Source organism: Thalassophryne amazonica, chromosome 18, assembly GCF_902500255.1.
Source record: "Thalassophryne amazonica chromosome 18, fThaAma1.1, whole genome shotgun sequence".
NCBI lineage: Eukaryota > Metazoa > Chordata > Actinopteri > Batrachoidiformes > Batrachoididae > Thalassophryne > Thalassophryne amazonica.
In genome coordinates this window covers 40174077-40192215 of record NC_047120.1, presented here as the reverse complement: position 1 = coordinate 40192215, position 18139 = coordinate 40174077, and the positions used below count along the sequence as shown (strand labels likewise).

General features: G+C 39.0%; 1 protein-coding gene across 2 annotated transcripts in view; it reads right to left on the bottom strand.

Annotated features, from left to right (window-relative positions):
- The window catches only part of LOC117530407 (leucine zipper putative tumor suppressor 2 homolog), a 71240-nt gene that overhangs the window by 38147 nt on the left and 14954 nt on the right, over positions 1 to 18139 (bottom strand). The window lies entirely within an intron of this gene.

Below are 18139 nucleotides of genomic sequence, written 5' to 3'. Positions count from 1 at the left end.
CAAAATCTTCACTTTAATGACACACACTTTACTGACATGTAACACTATTCATTCATTTGTCCACAATGAACTGTATACGTATATAGAACTGTTTACTTGTCCAAGATATTTGTTGCACTCACGTGTGCTAAATATACACATACATTTAGGGTGTTTTTGTGTCATCCATCTCGCGGCCTCTCAGCTGGAGACTAATCAGGCCAGAAATCTCACTGAGAGCATGAGGACAAATGTATTTAAAAATATCCAACCAGCCAACCTCAGGGAGAGGTCGTCCCACTTACATAAATCCAGCAACATACCAGCAACTGTAAGAAAACTACTGAAAGACAAGAAAAAGAAAGAAATGGCAAATAATGGTCACAGCAACATTTTAAGATCGGGAAAACACTGTCCACCTTCTTTGGTTGTGGATATCTATATCCAGCACAACTGCATTTTAAATATGTGACCTCTTTGTTGAGAACTGCAACTTACATTTTACTGACTTGACTCAAAATTAGGGATGAGTATTGAGAAGACTTTATCGATAGATACCATTATCGATTCCGCTTATCGATATCTCTTGTGAATTTTCTCTGTACTAAAAGTAGGCTTTACAGGTTTTCTATGTCAACAACATTTTATTGAGTCTTAATGTAAATACATGTGAAATTGGTCACTGGATCCTTAAACCATGGACATAATAAACTCTACATAGTAGATCCTTGATCTCTGGACATAAAAAGAAATAAACAAAATCTGTAGTTTTTGTCAAAAGCATTTCCTTTCAGACATTATTGGCATGAATGTCGCTAGATACATCTGAGCTGAGCTCTTGCAGCTGGCTGTGCTGCATGTCAGGATGTAATTCATAAAGAACGCAGCACGTCTCATTTTGGAAGGAAAAAAAAAATGTTTTTGTCGATTGTAGTTTATTGTCTGTATTACAGCGGTTGGGAAGAGGTGTCATTTTATTTAAAGCAGCAATTCGTTTTGAACTTAATTCTGACCGGACTCTGTCTCAGCAGAGAGCGGCGCAGCGTTTAGAGCTGTGCCAATGGAATGGAGGATGATTCTCATTTATTGACAGCAACAAGAGTTCCGGTTAGTGACTTTAATCCACACAAAAATGACTCACAATTAACATATTTTAATGGCTCTGCGAAAGGTTAAGAAGCGGACTTGCCGCTTCTGAAGAGCAGCGAATCAAAGAACCAACGAGCCAGCGTATCCAAGCATTGCTTCATTGGTTCACACTTCAAAGTGGAGTTGCGCTGCAGAAGCGGTCGTTTACAGACCTGCTGCAGGGTCTGCAATCAACGTTGAGAAATGATCATTTTCCAGACAAACACTCTCAAAAACAACGGCTGCTCTGAAGGACCGATAAGGGAATCATTAAGCAAAAAGACTATCGATATCGGTGGATCAAATCATTTCTTAAAGATACCCAAAAAGAACTGGTTCTCGATACCCAACCCTACTCAAAATAGTAGCACAATTCTTTAAAAGATTCAGAATTTGGCTGCTACTAGATTTAAAAATGTGATGATTTTACTCCAACATTGGGATCTCTTCACTGGCTCTCTGTTCATACAAGACGAGATTTCAAGATTTTGCTACAAACATATTAACAGTGATGTGAGTGGCCCTTCAAAAGAGAAGTCCAGATTTTTTTTTTTATGACATTGGGGCTGCTGCACCTAGTGGGGGGTTTGGGGAACCTCACCCAAAATTTTTGAAATATTACTAAGCTAAAAGAGAGCTATTTCTCAGTCCCATTTTCTTGCACGTTTTAGTCATAAAAACATATTTCCCATAGTAGCAAGATGACAGAATTAAAATACACAGTCTGTCACATGAATTAGAATGCAGTGTTATGACTATTTCAGAAAACTACATTCACATTGGACTATTACTGTTCTATCTCTACATTTATCCAAACATTTAAGTTCCGCAATTTGTACTCTTGTAACACCTGACAGTGTCTTAACATGAACAAAACATTAAATTTGATAAAGTAAAGCTGCCCCTACTCTTCATTAAGTCACCAGCATCATTTAGTTCTCAGGAACACTAATTTTGGTTTAAATTTGATTCTTATTCACTAATATAAATGGGAAACGCAATAACACCGATTTTTCCATCCAATGATGACGTCTGTATTTCTGGGATACTGACAATTTATGTGTCATGCAAAATGATGCGCAAATGTTTTTCACATTAATATTTGACTTTTACAGCATGTTAAATGTTTATCATATTTTCATCCACATGAATATTGTAACAGAAGAAACCATAAAATGCAGAAACAGAGTTTGCATTGGCGACAGTGTGAAGTAAATTCATCCCAAAGATAGATTTTGATTTGTGTGAAATAACTGTAATGACATCAACTAACAACAAAATCCATCAAAAACATGATATAAGATCAAAGACTCACTGGAAGGGATAGCTTTTCCATATAGACAGGGATTTAAAAATAAATAAATAAATAAATTGGGTCGCCGCTTTTGTAAATTTGAATTTATTCCTCAGCCTCAGAGCAGGACGTGAAAATCTGAGACTTAATATCCACTGTGGCGTCTCAGAGACTTTTCCAAACGATTTTACAAATATGATCATCATGAAATCAGACCACAGACGAAATCTGACGCGGGCCAGGAAAAACAACAGTAACTTGGAAACATTCATTGCAAAATACCTAGATTTCCGGGAATTCCCTGAAAACTCCCATCACTGTATAAAAACACTGAATGGTTGTGCACCACCGTACTGAGTTGAACTGGTTGACGTTATCTGTAGGGCTGAAACGATTAGTCGATTAACTCGAATAATTCGATTACAAAAATGTTCAAGGCAAATTCTGTGCCTCGAAGCTTCGTTTAACGTTGTAGTACATATACCAGGCCTGTGTGTGGCGCTGCAACGTCCGCAGGAAAAAAAAGACTGGAGCATAACAGCTAATGAAATTAGCAACGATAGCTACCGCTTTCCAACGTGACACAGAGTAAAATGAAGCCTTTTAAGAGAAAGATGGTCCACGCTGATCATCTGAAATAGAGTTACTGTGCATTTAAAGCGAAGCAGTGCGTTTGTCTATTTAAAAAACACACAGTCTGCTTTACGTGGGGAGGGACTATTGACCCGGTGGCCGGCTGCTGTCTCTCTCTGCCCAGTGTGAGGGCTGTCAGACCAGGCGAGTCACAGCTCTGTAACACTGGCTACATTGACAAACAGCAGAAGTCCATTCTTTCTTCTGTGTTTCCCTCAGACTCACACTGAGCGTTTGACTTTTAAATTTTTGCTTTTTTGGGCAACACACAACACTTCACAAACACGGTAACTTAAATAAAATAATAATTTAAAAAAAACTGACTGCGAGGCTGCATGTTCAACCTCTAGCTGAAATGCATCTGCTGAATTGCAGAGAAAGAGGGATTAAAAAAAAAAAAAAAAAAATCACAGGGACCCAGTCCATCAACCTTTATAAAAAAAAAAACAAACAAACAAACAAACTTCAAAATGGTTAAATTTTACAAGTTGGAGAAAACAAAACAGAAAGCCACATCCCATCGCCATTTCAGCAAAATGCCAACACTTTGGCACAGTGACATTGTGCTATTGCTTAGGGAGAGCCCTGGACTATTGATGTTTAAAAACACAAAAGTACTTTTTATCCGATTACTCGATTAATCGCCAGAATAATCGACAGAATACTCGATTACTAAAATGATCGATAGCTGCAGCCCTAGTTATCTGTCAGCACGAGCCATTGATTCTCAAGATGTGAACCCATTATGCGTTCCCACAGCAAATACAAAGTCGGCAGGCAGTAGAGCATTTGCTCATCTTCTAGTTTGCTCCTTTGCTAGTCTTCTGCCGAAATCAGTCACACCTGATTGAAGTGTTTACATCTAGTAGACTTACATGTGTAATTAGCAGACTATTGTATTTTATAGAACTCGCTGAGCTCATATTTGATTTGGAAGTTCATTTTTGTCTTGTTGATGCCGCTTTAGTTTATACTAAGGGTGAACCGTATAAACCATTGTAGTAGCCATTAGAATTCAGTTTGACAGTGTGCCATTGCATGGATGTGATGCCATCAAGAAAAAAGAAAAAAGCCATCTAGACTTTTTTTTGACAGCAATGAAGAATAATGGATATAATAAAAAAGAAAGAAAAAAAATCCAAATAGCCATATGTTTGGAAATCAATAATCACTGACGCATTGGCATCCCGCTGAACAAAACTGCAGCACTGAGGTGAATGATTAGAGATTTGTTCTCTTCCTGTTCCACACAAGCTCCGCATGAGTCAAAACACCTTTCATATTTAATTTAATTTATTTTCATTTATATAGTGCCAAATCACAACAAGCACTATGAGTCTAATTGGCTAGAAAGTGAGTTTTACATGAAGATATAACTTAACAGTTATGGGCAAATGATTCAAGTGTTATTCTGTTGTCGTACCAGCTGTCTTTTGTGCTGCAGCCTCATTTAAGCCTTGAAGATCTATTTAACAGCAGATGGGAAGAGTCCTAGAACAAAAGAGGGATTATATTTTGAATTTCATCTGGAACATAATAAACCCAGAAAACATTTTAAGTGTTAGGGAACATGTGGTTTTGGCGGATGGATGCGCTCTCTGAATGCCTTCTATTTGTGATTATTTCTCTGACCATGTTCTGTGAGCATGGCTGTGGGTTACATCACAGTCAGAGGGTGTTAGATGGATTACACACAGTTGAGACAGCTGAAGAGTAAGTGAGAAGGAAAATGAGTGGTAGTGAGAGGAGAAAACAGTGTGAGAGGAACAAGTCACAGAAAGTGAGACTGTACTGTACATCAGCACACACGAGCCTCTCAGAAGCACCTGTGAATGTCATAATCACACCAACTATTATCACAGCTGCACCTGGGAACGATGCACATTCCTCCTCCTTTCACTTTTGAAGAACACATAATCATCCACAAATTATTAGACGATGCAACATATTGTGCATACGAGGTCTGTTAGAAAACTAACCGACCTTTTATTTTTTTAAAAACTATATGGATTTGAATCACGTGTGCTTGCATCAGCCAAGCTCGAACCTTCGTGCGCATGCGTGAGTTTTTTCACGCCTGTCGGTTGCGTCATTCGCCTGTGGGCAGGCTTTGAGTGAGCACTGGTCCACCCCTTTCGTCGGATTTTCATTGTCAGGGAAATGGCTGAGCAACTGGAGCAGCGCTGAATCAAATTTTTCCAGGAACTCTGAGAGACAGCCAGGTGGAAACCATTCGGAAGATTCAGACGGCTTTCGGTGAGGATACTCTGGGCGTCACACAGATTAAGGAGCGTTACAACCGGTTTAAAGACGGCGCACAATGGCAGAGGGCGCACCGCGCTCCGAGTGGCCATGGACAGGCTGAAACAACCAGATCATTTCCAAAGTGAAGGCTGTGTTTATCCGGGACGTTGTCTGACTATCAGAGAAATTGCAGAAGAGTTGGACATCAGCACTTTTGCGGCACATTCCACTGTTACAGGAGATTTTGTAACGAAAGACGTGCGGAGGAATTCGCGCGTCGGGATGGAGCCGCAATGGTGCGCAACAAAAAGCACGTCCGTGTTGGAAACCATTCGGAAGATTCAGACGGCTTTCGGTGGCTTTTCAGTCGAGTGAGTATCCGAGAAATTGTGTAACAGTTGGGCATGTCACAACTTGTCCTGTGAGACTTCCAACACGGACGTGCTTTTTGTTGCGCTTTTTGTTGAAAATCCGATGAGGGGGACCAGTGCTCACTCAAAGCCTGCCCACAGGCGAAATATGCAACCAACAGGCATGAAAAAACTCACGCATGCGCACGAAGGTTCAAGCTTGGCTGATGCAAGCGCACGATTCAAATCCATATAGTTTTTTAAAAAAATAAAAAGGTCGGATAGTTTTCTAACAGACCTCGTATATGTTGTGTGAAATGCCCTTTTGACATCACTTGCTCTTTTTATGTAACCGCACAAGGGGGGGAGGAAGCTCAGGCGGAGACAGTGAATCACTGTGTCAATAATTGGCCGTTTTTGACTACTTTTGGTTTTACCTTCATAGTTTACTTTAAAAAACTGTTTACTTTGTCTTGTTTGGCATAATTTGTTTTCAGCAGAACCACGCCTGTGTGACTTTACAATTTTTCTTTCATTCTAACATACTACATTAAAACAGTGAACCCAATTTCACACAAAAACATGAAATCCGAAAAAGAAAAAAGTTTTTTTTAACTGTGAAAACCACATACATGTTTAACAAACCATTCATTTTTATAATTTAGAATGCAAATATAAATTGTAAATTTCAAAAACATATGTACAAATTTGTATATAAACAAAGTTATATGCAACTATTTCCATTAAAATGCAGGAAATTCTTCAGGTGGTTTTTTTGTACAACTATTTACAAAACAATCAGATGCCACACAAATTATATTTGTGTCACTCAGAAAAACAATTCCAGTCCATCAAAAGGCCCTGTGTTGAACATAACAGGCCTGACACTTTTTTTTTTCTCTTCTCCGAGTGACATCTGCAACCACAGGGGGTCAGTTTTTATTGGTGACATCATGTGTTTCCACCAATGAAAAAGGGGAAGACTTTTTTTTTTTTTTTTTTTTTTTTTTGCATCAGCCAGAGGTGACAAAAGAGGGAGACAGACGTTCATGTGCGCATGAAGGCAGCATGCATTCACATCCAAATAAATAGGTTTGCGAACACTGTATTTATCATTTGGGGAAAAAGCACAGCCAATTGTTGGGAAAGGCATAATTAGGGATGGGTATCGAGAACCGGTTCCTTTCGGGTATCGTTAAGAAATGATTCGATCCACCGACATCAATAAGCTTTGTGCTTAACAATTCTGTTATCCGTCCTTCAGCGTTTCAGAGTGGCCGTTGTTTTGGCGGGTGTTTGTCAGGAAAATGATAATTTCTCTACATTGATTACAGACCCTGCAGCGGGTCCTTAATCAACTTTTCTGCAGCGCGGCTTTGCTTTGAACCTAGAACCAATCGAAGCAGTGGTTTGCAGATTGAAGCAATGCTTCGATCGATTGCTTCGTTTATTTCTTTCTTTCGCTTAATTTTCCCCCGCTAAAACCCTAAAGAGCATACGTCTGAGTATTATTTACCTTTTCTATGTTAAACCGACCTGTTATGGTCTTCTGAAACAGTTGATAGATGTATTTTATAACTTAAAACGGGAGCGATGCTAACGCATTAGGATGTCTATGGCATTTTCAATGTTAAAAGTTAGCATTTAGCAACTGCAGCTGTCATCACGTTCGGGTGCATTTGTTTTCAAATTGTAATATTCCTTAAATTTGCTTATATATTAATAATCTAATGATTATTATATACAATTTTAGAGAAAGAGACAAAAAGAACCCGAATAGAAACACAACAGAAAATAAATAATAGCAACTAACAATGAACATAAATAAATACATACAGAAATAAATAAGTGTTTCCTGTGAACACCTAGTGACTCTCACACCTCCATTTCATCTTTTTCTTACTTAAGTTTAATGACAGTTTGTTTCGGTCAAACCATATTTTCAGTTTGTTAATTACTTCAGTGATTTCCTCCAGAGCTATCAGCCAAGCTAGAAAACTGCTGCATCCTAGTAAGAGCAGAATACTACTGGAATGAATTTGAATAAGGAAAGTTGTATTTTTTTCTCTCACCTAAATGGATGCGGCACTTACTCCAGTTTATCGTCTGGAATAGTACTAGATTGCATTTCAGAGCTTCTAGAATTGAAACATTTTCATGCAGGTGGTGTTGGGGGGTAATTTTGGGTTTCATCTTTTTTTGTTTTTCCACCACTTTCATCCCTGAATGAGTTGTGATTCACTTTTGGATTAAAGTTACTAACTGGGAATCCTGTCTTGTTGCGAGAAAGAAACGAGAATCGTCCTCCGTTCTGTTTACACAGCTCCAAACGCAACGTGTTTGACAAGTCAAGCTAGAACGATAGAATCCAGTCTGAATTAAAAAACTTCAAAGTGAAAACACCAAGTGAAACACCATTTTGTTTATTTTTATTTATGTCCAGAGATCAAGGATACAGTGACTAATTTCATATTTATTTACTTTAAGACTCAAGGAAATACATAGAAAACCTGTAAAGCCTACTTTTAGTACAAAATTCATGAGGTATCAATAAGGGAATCGATAATGGCATCGATAGATAAAATCTTATCAATACCCATCCCTAGGCATAACCAAAGCCAAAGGAAAAGTCATGGTTTTGTTTCAGATTGTAACTGTTCCGAACAGAGAGAAGGAGTGAAAAAAAACTCATTCACACGTGTGTGCTGGCCAAAGTGATCACACGGCACAGCGCTTCACACATTGGCAATGCGTTTCCCACCAAACGGCTGGCTTTGTTTCTGATTGTAATTGTTCTGAGTAGAGAGACAAGAGCTTGAGAAACGTCTCGTTCATGCGCACGTGCTGGACAAAGTGATCGCACGGGGCGGTGCTCCACACATTAACATATTTCAGGAAAAAGCCTGGCAAAAATTATTAATCATTATTCAAGTTTTACTGGGTCTATCAACAAAATTTAAAAATAATACAATACTAAAATACCCTCAGAGATAAAGATAAACCGATAAACCATCCAAAAATGTATCGGAAGTTACAGATAATCGATAACCGATAAATTCCTGTGTTGTCTCCTGGTACATTTGCAATTACTAAGAAGCTGAAATTGATTTTTAACAAGATCACTTTTGAAAACATCAAAAGCGACAAAAGACCCAAAGAATGAGTCAGTATTTCTTTGTTTCACCATGATGCCCCCTGTAGGAAGCTGCACAGACGAATCTTGCACCCACAAAAACAGCTCTTGGCTAATCGTAATGGTCCGGTCAGGCGGTGGTCTTGAAAAATAAAGTCATACTAACTTATGGTTTTGTGAAAATACTGATAGAATAACTCCATTAATGTCAATTCTGTCATTTGTACAAAGTTAAAATATAACATATCTTTTAATGTTGAATAATGCACTAATTCTGAGGTTTTGCAACAAACACAGACCGCAAAGCATTCTGGGTAAAGTGCCTCTGCTAAACACTGATTGGTTCAGTCATTCATTATGTAAACCAACATTTAAAGATAAATGTGCTTTTGTAAAATATTCCATTTTTATTTGTAAAAACAGGCATTTTTACGGAGCCCTGGAAGTGTCATCGCAAAATGTTTTGCATGTGGAGAGAATGTGCACATGTTTTATTAATGCCGTGCGCACATTTGATGATGTGTGCATGTTTTATGATGTTGTAAAACATGCACTCAATATTAGTAAGTAAGTAAATTTATTTATATAGTGCCTTTCACAGACAAGTCACAAAGCGCTTCACGGGTTAAAATGCAATAATAAATAATAAAAACAGATAAAACAAAGGACAAGGTTAACAATTGGTCAGTTCTGAAAAGCCTTATCTTGACACATAAATGTTGGCTTTACACTGTGCGTGTTTTGGCCATTTTTCAGATGATTTTTCATTCGTGCGAGAATTTTTGGACCGAGTTTCAGGTTAATCGCGCGTCCTGCATCGTGTAGTGAAGTAACAAGCTTTAACATCTCACAACCACCTCCTGCTGCTAAAAGCGACAAGCATCCAACCGCAGAGCTGTCTTGTAATGTTTTTTTGTTGTTGTTTTGTTTTTAAACTTAATTTGTAAAAAAAAAAAAAAAAAAAAAGAAAAAAAAAAGCCATTTGCAAAGCCAAAAAGTTGATTTGACCACCATCTGATATAACCGGGTTAAAGTAAATAGAACACTGCCATCTACTGGTACCCAGATGCTTAGTATTTGGGGCGAATACTGCCATGAACACTACTGGCCAGTAGATGGCAGTAGTGGCCTTGAAAACTTGCCAAACAAAATACCAGCTAATCCGTGTCTGCTACATTTAAGATGCGTGGAATTTAACAAACGCAAATACACTAACGTCTATAAACCCAGAGAATATATTCACAAGAGTTTTAAGCACTAGAGTTTAATGCTGTTGTCCGTGGAGCCTGAACAGAGTGTCTGAAATGCATTTGTCCTGTCGTGAACGTCTGAGATTACCCTATGCTACCCATAATGCATTGCTGCCTGGCACAGCATGTGCTCACAAAACCTTAAAAATTAGCACATTACTTTAAAACAAAAACATATATCTGATATTTTCACTTTATAAAACTCAGACATGACAGTAATTTTAAATAACTTTTCCAAAATGAGTAGGTTAAAATTTGAACCATAAGTTAAAAATGTATGCCTCTGGATGACTTAGGTGATTTTGCGATTATATCAGTATGGTGTTAAAAGAAATAGATTTTTTTTTTTTTTTTTTTTTTTGGTCACCAGTTCTCCTTTGCTTACAGAGGATAGAGTGGTTTCTTCTGAAAACAGCTCTCTTCTGTTTGCAGAGGGTAGAACAACATACCTATTAGGAAACTTTTAACAGGTAGGTCTCAACTGCTTTAAAATTTTAAAAATGTTTTTCACTGTTCAGCTTGGTTTACTACGTTATCGGACGGCAATTCATCGGAAAATAATTAGTCCAATGATGGTTTTTAAATTTATCAAAAAAAGATAATCCGATAATGATCTGTTATCGGAAGTGTGCCCACCACTGCGTATGAACCTTTTGTTTTTTTATCATTTGCAGCTGTTTAATTAATTATTAAGATCCTACTGTCTTATGTACAAGATGTACATTCAATAAAGCCCCTCAATCAATTAAACAATCATAAACTATATTTACATACTATATTTACATTTTAATCACCGAGGTGTTGTGGCTCATGCGAAAGCCTTACTTGTCTCCATGTAGCATCACAGATATCCTTAAAGAAAACAGCAGGTGGTTCACACATGATCAGGAATTTAAATTAAAAGGAGAAGCTCATCAATAAAACCACCTGATGAGGTGACTGGTCGCAAGGAAAACCTGCACCGCCCTCACCCTTCATGGTACACTGATACCCATCCTTGGGCTAGAGAGGCTATGTAAAGCTTATATCAATCAGTAAGTTATTTGTAATCAAATGGTGTGGGTGACGTTATGATCACACCATGAAATGGCATAACTGTCCCATCAATTATTTTTTTTCCAGAATCAGATGAAATCACATGAACTGCAGAAACCCTTCAAAGCAGACTTGCAGGTGCACCTGTCCCTAAGCTATGACAATTAAGCTATTATTTCAATATCATGCTAGTTAGCCCAGAAGCTAAATTCTTCTCTCATCTTCAAAAAAAAAACAAACAAAAAAAGAAACAAACACACACACACACAAAAAAAAACAAACACAAAAAACAATCTGAAGTCATTGATAGCAAGGAGCCCCACATTATATCAAACATTTTGCTGTATGTTTCTTTATTGAAATTGAATCATTAATTGGACATACCTTTACTATAATAAAATGCAAATACAACCCCTGGCAAAAATTATGGAATTACCGGCCTCGGAGGATGTTCATTCAGTTGTTTAATTTTGTAGAAAAAAAGCAGATCACAGACATGACACAAACCTAAAGTCATTTCAAATGGCAACTTTCTGGCTTTAAGAAACACTATAAGAAATCAAGAAAAAAGATTGTGGCAGTCAGTAACTGTTACTTTTTTAGACCAAGCAGAGGAAAAAAAAAAAAATGTAATCACTCAATTCTGAGGAAAAAATTATGGAATCACCCTGTAAATTTTCATCCCCAAAACTAACACCTGCATCAAATCAGATCTGCTCGTTGATATTGACCCTATGTGTCTTTTTGCAAGGAATGTTTTCACAGTTTTTGCTCTATGGCAAGATGCATTATCATCTTGAAAAATGATTTAATCATCCCCAAACTGTTTAGGTGTTAATGATGGCTTTCGTTTAGCTTTTCTGTATGTAAATCCCATTTCCTTTAGGTGGTTTCTTACAGTTCGGTCACAGACGTTGACTCCAGTTTCCTCCCATTCGTTTCTCATTTGTTTTGTTGTGCATTTTTCGATTTTTGAGACATATTGCTTTAAGTTTTCTGTCTTGACGCTTTGATGTCTTCCTTGGTCTACCAGTATGTTTGCCTTTAACAACCTTCCCATGTTGTTTGTATTTGGTCCAGAGTTTAGACACAGCTGACTGAACAACCAACATCTTTTGCAACATTGTGTGATGATTTACCCTCTTTTAAGAGTTTGATAATCCTCTCCTTTGTTTCAATTGACATCTCTCGTGTTGGAGCCATGATTCATGTCAGTCCACTTGGTGCAACAGCTCTCCAAGGTGTGATCACTCCTTTTTAGATGCAGACTAACAAGCAGATCTGATTTGATGCAGGTGTTAGTTTTGGGGATGAAAATTTACAGGGTGATTCCACAATTTATTCCTCAGAATTGAGTGATTCCATATTTTTTTCCTCTACTTGGTCTAAAAAAGTAACCGTTACTGACTGCCACAATCTTTTTTTCTTGATTTCTTATAGTGTTTCTTAAAGCCAGAAAGTTGCCATTTGAAATGACTTTAGTTTTGTGTCATGTCTGTGATCTGCTTTTTTTCTACAAAATTAAACAACTGAATGAACATCCTCTGAGGCCGGTGATTCCATAATTTTTGCCAGGGGTTGTAGAATCCTAGCAGGTTTCGAACAAAACCAACAAATTATACTCAAGAATCTGAAATGATGCAGCATGTTTCTGCAAGTTCTCTGTACTGGCTGTAATTTTAAAATGTTGATGACCAGCGAGAAATTAATTTCAACCCTTAGTGCCCTCAAGGGAATTTTCTTAATTTCACCATACTTTAAGAAATTCCCTTTTTAAGAAACTTTCTTTAGTATAAAGCCTATGTGCGGCATATCAAAGTGTTCAGAACAATCTCGGCTTTCTGAATGTGAGACATATTCATGTAGAACACATATTCCAAGATTCCAAGCTTCCAAGATGGTGCCACGTGAAGGCGCCCTGGCATTCTGGTGCTCCCTGTTTTTGTCTGTTTTTGTGCGCAATAAACTTCTTCTGATTCTGAAACTTCTTCTGATTCATCTAGAACACAGTAAATGTACGAGGTCTATTAGATAATAAACCGACCCTTTTATTTATTTATTTTTTTACTATATGGATTTGAATGACGTGCAATTACACCAATCATGCTTGAGCCCTCGTGCGCATGCGTGAGTTTTTTCACGCGTGTTGTTGACGTCATTTCCCTGTAGGCAGGCCTTGAGTGAGATGTGGTCCCGCCCTCTCGGCTGAATTCCTTTGTTTCACACGCTGCTCGAGACAGCACGCATTGCTTTATCAAAATTTTTTCTGGACCTGTGAGGAATATCCGAGTGGACACTATGGGCCGTCCTTACGGCGACACTACCAGACCAAAATCTCTCATCAGCCGTTAAAATTTTTACCGAAAACCAGCTGAATTTATCAAATGGTGTCCACTCAGTTGTGCCTTACAGTTTTGAAAAAATTTTGATCAAATAAAGCAGCAGTCTCTGAGCTATTCCTAAACAATGGGGGGGGAATCAACGAGAGGGTGGGCCACTCCTCACTCAAAGACTGCCCAGAGGCGAATGACATAACCGACAGGCATGAAAAAAACTCTTGCATGCCCACGAGGGTTCAAGCATGTCTGATGTGATCACACGTGATTCAAATCCATATGGTTTTTGAAAAAATAATAAGGTCGGATACTTTTCTAATAGACCTCGTATGAGCTGTTAATAGAAATATGGACTCATTTTCTGAGTATGTGATTTCCATCCAGGAACCAAGCTGGTTCCAGGGTGTTGTTGACACAGAAAGGTATGGCACCAGCGCATGCTCCCAGATGTGACTTAAATAGAAATATGATGAAAAGCTGTCCAGGACGCAGGAGAACATCATTAAGGCTCAGAGAGTTAAACTACAGAACATGTCTGCTTTGGGACTGTGGTCAATTTGTACTCAAATTGGTTCATTCATCAAGATAATATGATAGAAGGTAACAAATCTGACAATTTGCTGGAATTAACCTCCTTGCTGCACATACGAGGTCTGTCCGTAAAGTATAGGTCCTTTTTATTTTTTTCAAAAACTATATGGATTTCATTCATATGTTTTTACGTCAGACATGCTTGAACCCTCGTGCGCATGCGTGAGTTTTTCCACGCCTGTCGGTGACGTCATTCGCCTGTGAGCACTCCTTGTGGGAGGAGTCGTCCAGCCCCTCGTCGGAATTCCTTTGTCTGAGAAGTTGCTGAGAGACTGGCGCTTTGTTTGATCAAACTTTTTTCTAAACCTGTGAGACACATCAAAGTGGACATGGTTCGAAAAATTAAGCTGGTCTTCAGTGAAAATTTTAACAGCTGATGAGAGATTTTGAGGTGATACTGTCGCTTTAAGGACTTTTCACGGTGCGAGACGTCGCGCAGCGCTCTCAGGCGGCGTCATCAGCCTGTTTCAAGCTTAAAACCTCCACATTTCAGGCTCTATTGATCCAGGACGTCGTGAGAGAACAGAAGTTTCAGAAGAAGTCGGTTTCAGCATTTTATCCGGATATTCCACTGTTAAAGGAGATTTTTTTAATGAAAGACGTGCGGGCGGATTGCAGCGTCGGCTCGCAGCCGCCGCGACGCTCCGCCACAGGAAAAACACCTCTGTTGGAAGCCTTAAGGACACGTTGGAACATCTCCAGCTGATAAACAATTTCTCATATACTCACTCCACTGAAAGCCATCAAAAGCCAACTGGATTTTACAAATGGTTATCAACACGGAGGTGTTTTTCCTGTGCCGCCACGCCGCGTCGGCTGCGTCCCAACGCGCGGACCCGTCCGCACGTCTTTCATTAAAAAAAATCTCCTTTAACAGTGGAATATCCGGATAAAATGCTGAAACCGACTTCTTCTGAAACTTCTCTGTTCTCTCACGACGTCCTGGATCAATAGAGCCTGAAATGTGGAGGTTTTAAGCTTGAAACAGGCTGATGACGCCGCCTGAGAGCGCTGCACGACGTCTCGCACCGTGAAAAGTCCTTAAAGCGACAGAATCACCTCAAAATCTCATCAGCTGTTAAAATTTTCACTGAAAACCAGGAATTCCGACGAGGGGCTGGACGACTCCTCCCACAAGGAGTGCTCACAGGCGAATGACGTCACCGACAGGCATGGAAAAACTCACGCATGCGCACGAGGGTGCAAGCATGTCTGACGTAAAAACATATGAATGAAATCCATATAGTTTTTGAAAAAAATAAAAAGGACCTATACTTTACGGACAGCCCTCGTACACCTAAAAAATTTAAATGAGCCAACAGTCACACAAAGTTCCAACCTGCCAAACTAAAGCATGTGTGATCCACCTGTTATAGTGTCTTATGAATCAAAGCACATATTTATGATGGATAAGACCTGTTCTCTTCAGACAGGACTCTGCTCCAAATTAGAGGATATAGAAGAAGAGAGGTGTTCTGACATTTTCCAGACTCAGGGATTACTGTCTGTGTAACCTTCAATGGTCTGCTGCACCAACAGCTGTGCAGTCCAGCTGTTCATGAACTAAATGCTAAGAATGCCAAACCAATCCTGAGCAAGAGATGTCATGAGTCCCACCTCTTTAATAGAGAGTGGAGGTAAATAAGAGAAGACAGCTCAAGGAAAAACTAGCAGTGAAACCAGTACATAAGGAGAAGGAATAACTCAATGTTCACTTGTAGCATCAACTGTTTTGCAATTGTTGTGTTCTACTAATGATTTTTGCAATTAATCAAGCAGTCAAGCAATACTATGCGGGGGGGGGGGGGGGGGGGGGTTCAGGATTACACTTCATTTTGATTTATTGAGACTCTCATGTTCTGTGTGCTGAGAAAAGTGGGTTTTGTGGTTAGCCTGAAATTAGGTCAGCTACAGGTTTTGTTTTTCCACAGCAACTGAGAAAAAAAACTTTTCTCTGAATAAACCAGAACACAACCAATGTGAACACCAGTCACCTTACATTAAATTACATTCCAAAAGCCAGATGGACTCAAAACATGACTACAAAACTGATTTGTACTTAGGTAACTGTTAAAACTACCTACAAATATGAGCTCAGACATATGAAGGCACACTACTGAGACATATTTTCGCAAAAAATGTAATTATGCTCAACATTGTCAGCAGATTATGTTGCGTGAGCATTTATGAAATTTTTCCAGCTTGTTCAAAACACACTTTGGGCCTCCATCTACCTCCTGGTGCAACAGCGTACAGCATCAGTCAATGCTACTTGTTGTATTTTTTACATTCAGCAAACTGCAAGTACAATAGCATCCATTTGTGTGTCCATGTTTATATTGGTCGTCAAATGAAACATGGACGGGTGCACACTCATAGAAAAATGCAAAACTACACCTTATTGCTTCACATCAGGGAGCTGTGGTGGCTGCCATCTGTTGTTGTGCACTGTGGCCCATTGCTTGCAGAGCCATTAATCCACTAGACAACATCTCACTTGACTCTGCTTTGTAAACAGAAAGAAATCCACTTCTGTGTTGCTCCACCATGAAGCTGTACAACTGGTGGAACAACAGACAAAAGCTGCATTGTAAAACTTGTGTCACTGTCCAAACACTTGTGTGCCTGACTGTATATTGTAGGCTATGACTAAGTGAAGGTGACCGACAGCTTCTTAAACTCGTTCTTAATCATCCTGTCTTCGTAAAACCCAACTACCTTGTATTTTAAGCAGGTTGACAGGAAATAGAAACCTGATGAGAAACTATGACTCAAGTCAAATGAGCTCACTGTTTTGTCAACATATGATGTGCTTTGTGCAGAATTACCTGACTTTAAGAAAAGCCAATGAGCACACTGAACACACTGTACTAAAACCAACAACCTGCAACCTGCCAAGTGTTATTTTACAGAATTACATTTGCCAACATTTTCACCCCGGGATATAACAAAGCAATCAAGGCTCTGTAACAATTAGGATTCATTTCAGTCTGTGTCTTGATGTAAACCAATATAAACCTGCAACTCATATCACAGCTAGCTGGTGGAAAAGCCATCCCAAACATAACATCATGAAGTCTGTTTTAACTTCCAGTGCTGTGGGAAAGTGAACATCATTACTAATTACAGTAAACAAATACAGCAGGAGATTAGATTCAAAACAATGCGACACTGTAAAAAACCCCTCATGAACCAATACCATCAACATTTCCTTTCATATGATGACAGATGAAGTCCTGATGTTATCTGATACGTTCCTCATGTTCTCATTGTTGTGTGTCATCTCGGGTTTCTCTCTTTATTTGTTCTTCAGGGAGACAGTTTGCTTACTCAAATATAAAGAATGGGCCAACCTGACCTTCAGTTTAAACGGCTCAACGGCAGTTTTTACAGCAGCATGACAGAGCGGCATCTGTTACAGAAAAGTGTCTGGAATTAAATTAAACACAGCTTGCTCACCATCTCCTATTCAGTCAAGATGTGCTCCTACAGACACACAATGTGCACATGCAGTTCAGTGCAAACACACAACTACAGATCCCTGGCGTTCATTATCTAAACATGTATGTGCAGTGGTGGGCACAGTTCCGCTAATCCGCTAACTGCTAATTATCGAAGATAATGTTTTCATTAGCAGATTAGCTTTCCAGATAACTTTGAAAACCATTAGCGGACCAATTGGCGTCCGGTAATTTAGTGCTGATGACTTTTAGACCGCTAACATGTTTTTGTGGCCATAGTGAATAAAGCTTAACAGTTTAAAAACATTTGTAAAGTCTAAAATCAAAGATTTTAATGCACTTTAGTGCTACATGTTTTGTAGCAGACAGACAGCCATGAAAGGTAGAGCTCTATCCTCTGCAGGCAGAAAGCAGAGCTGACTACCAAAGAGAAAGGAAGAGGGAGGGGAAAAAAAAGACAATTTCATGCCTACTTTTCAAAGATGCAAATTTTGGGGGAGCCATGAGATATTTCTTATTCTGACAATGTTGTCATCTTCTTCTTCTTTGTCTTTCGGCTGTTCCCGTTAGGGGTCGCCACAGCAGATCAATCGTTTCCATCTCACCCTGTCCTCTGTATCTTCCTCTGTCACACCAACCACCTGCATGTCCTCTCTCAGCACATCCATGAACCTCCGCTTTGGTCTCCCTCTTCTCCTCCTGCCT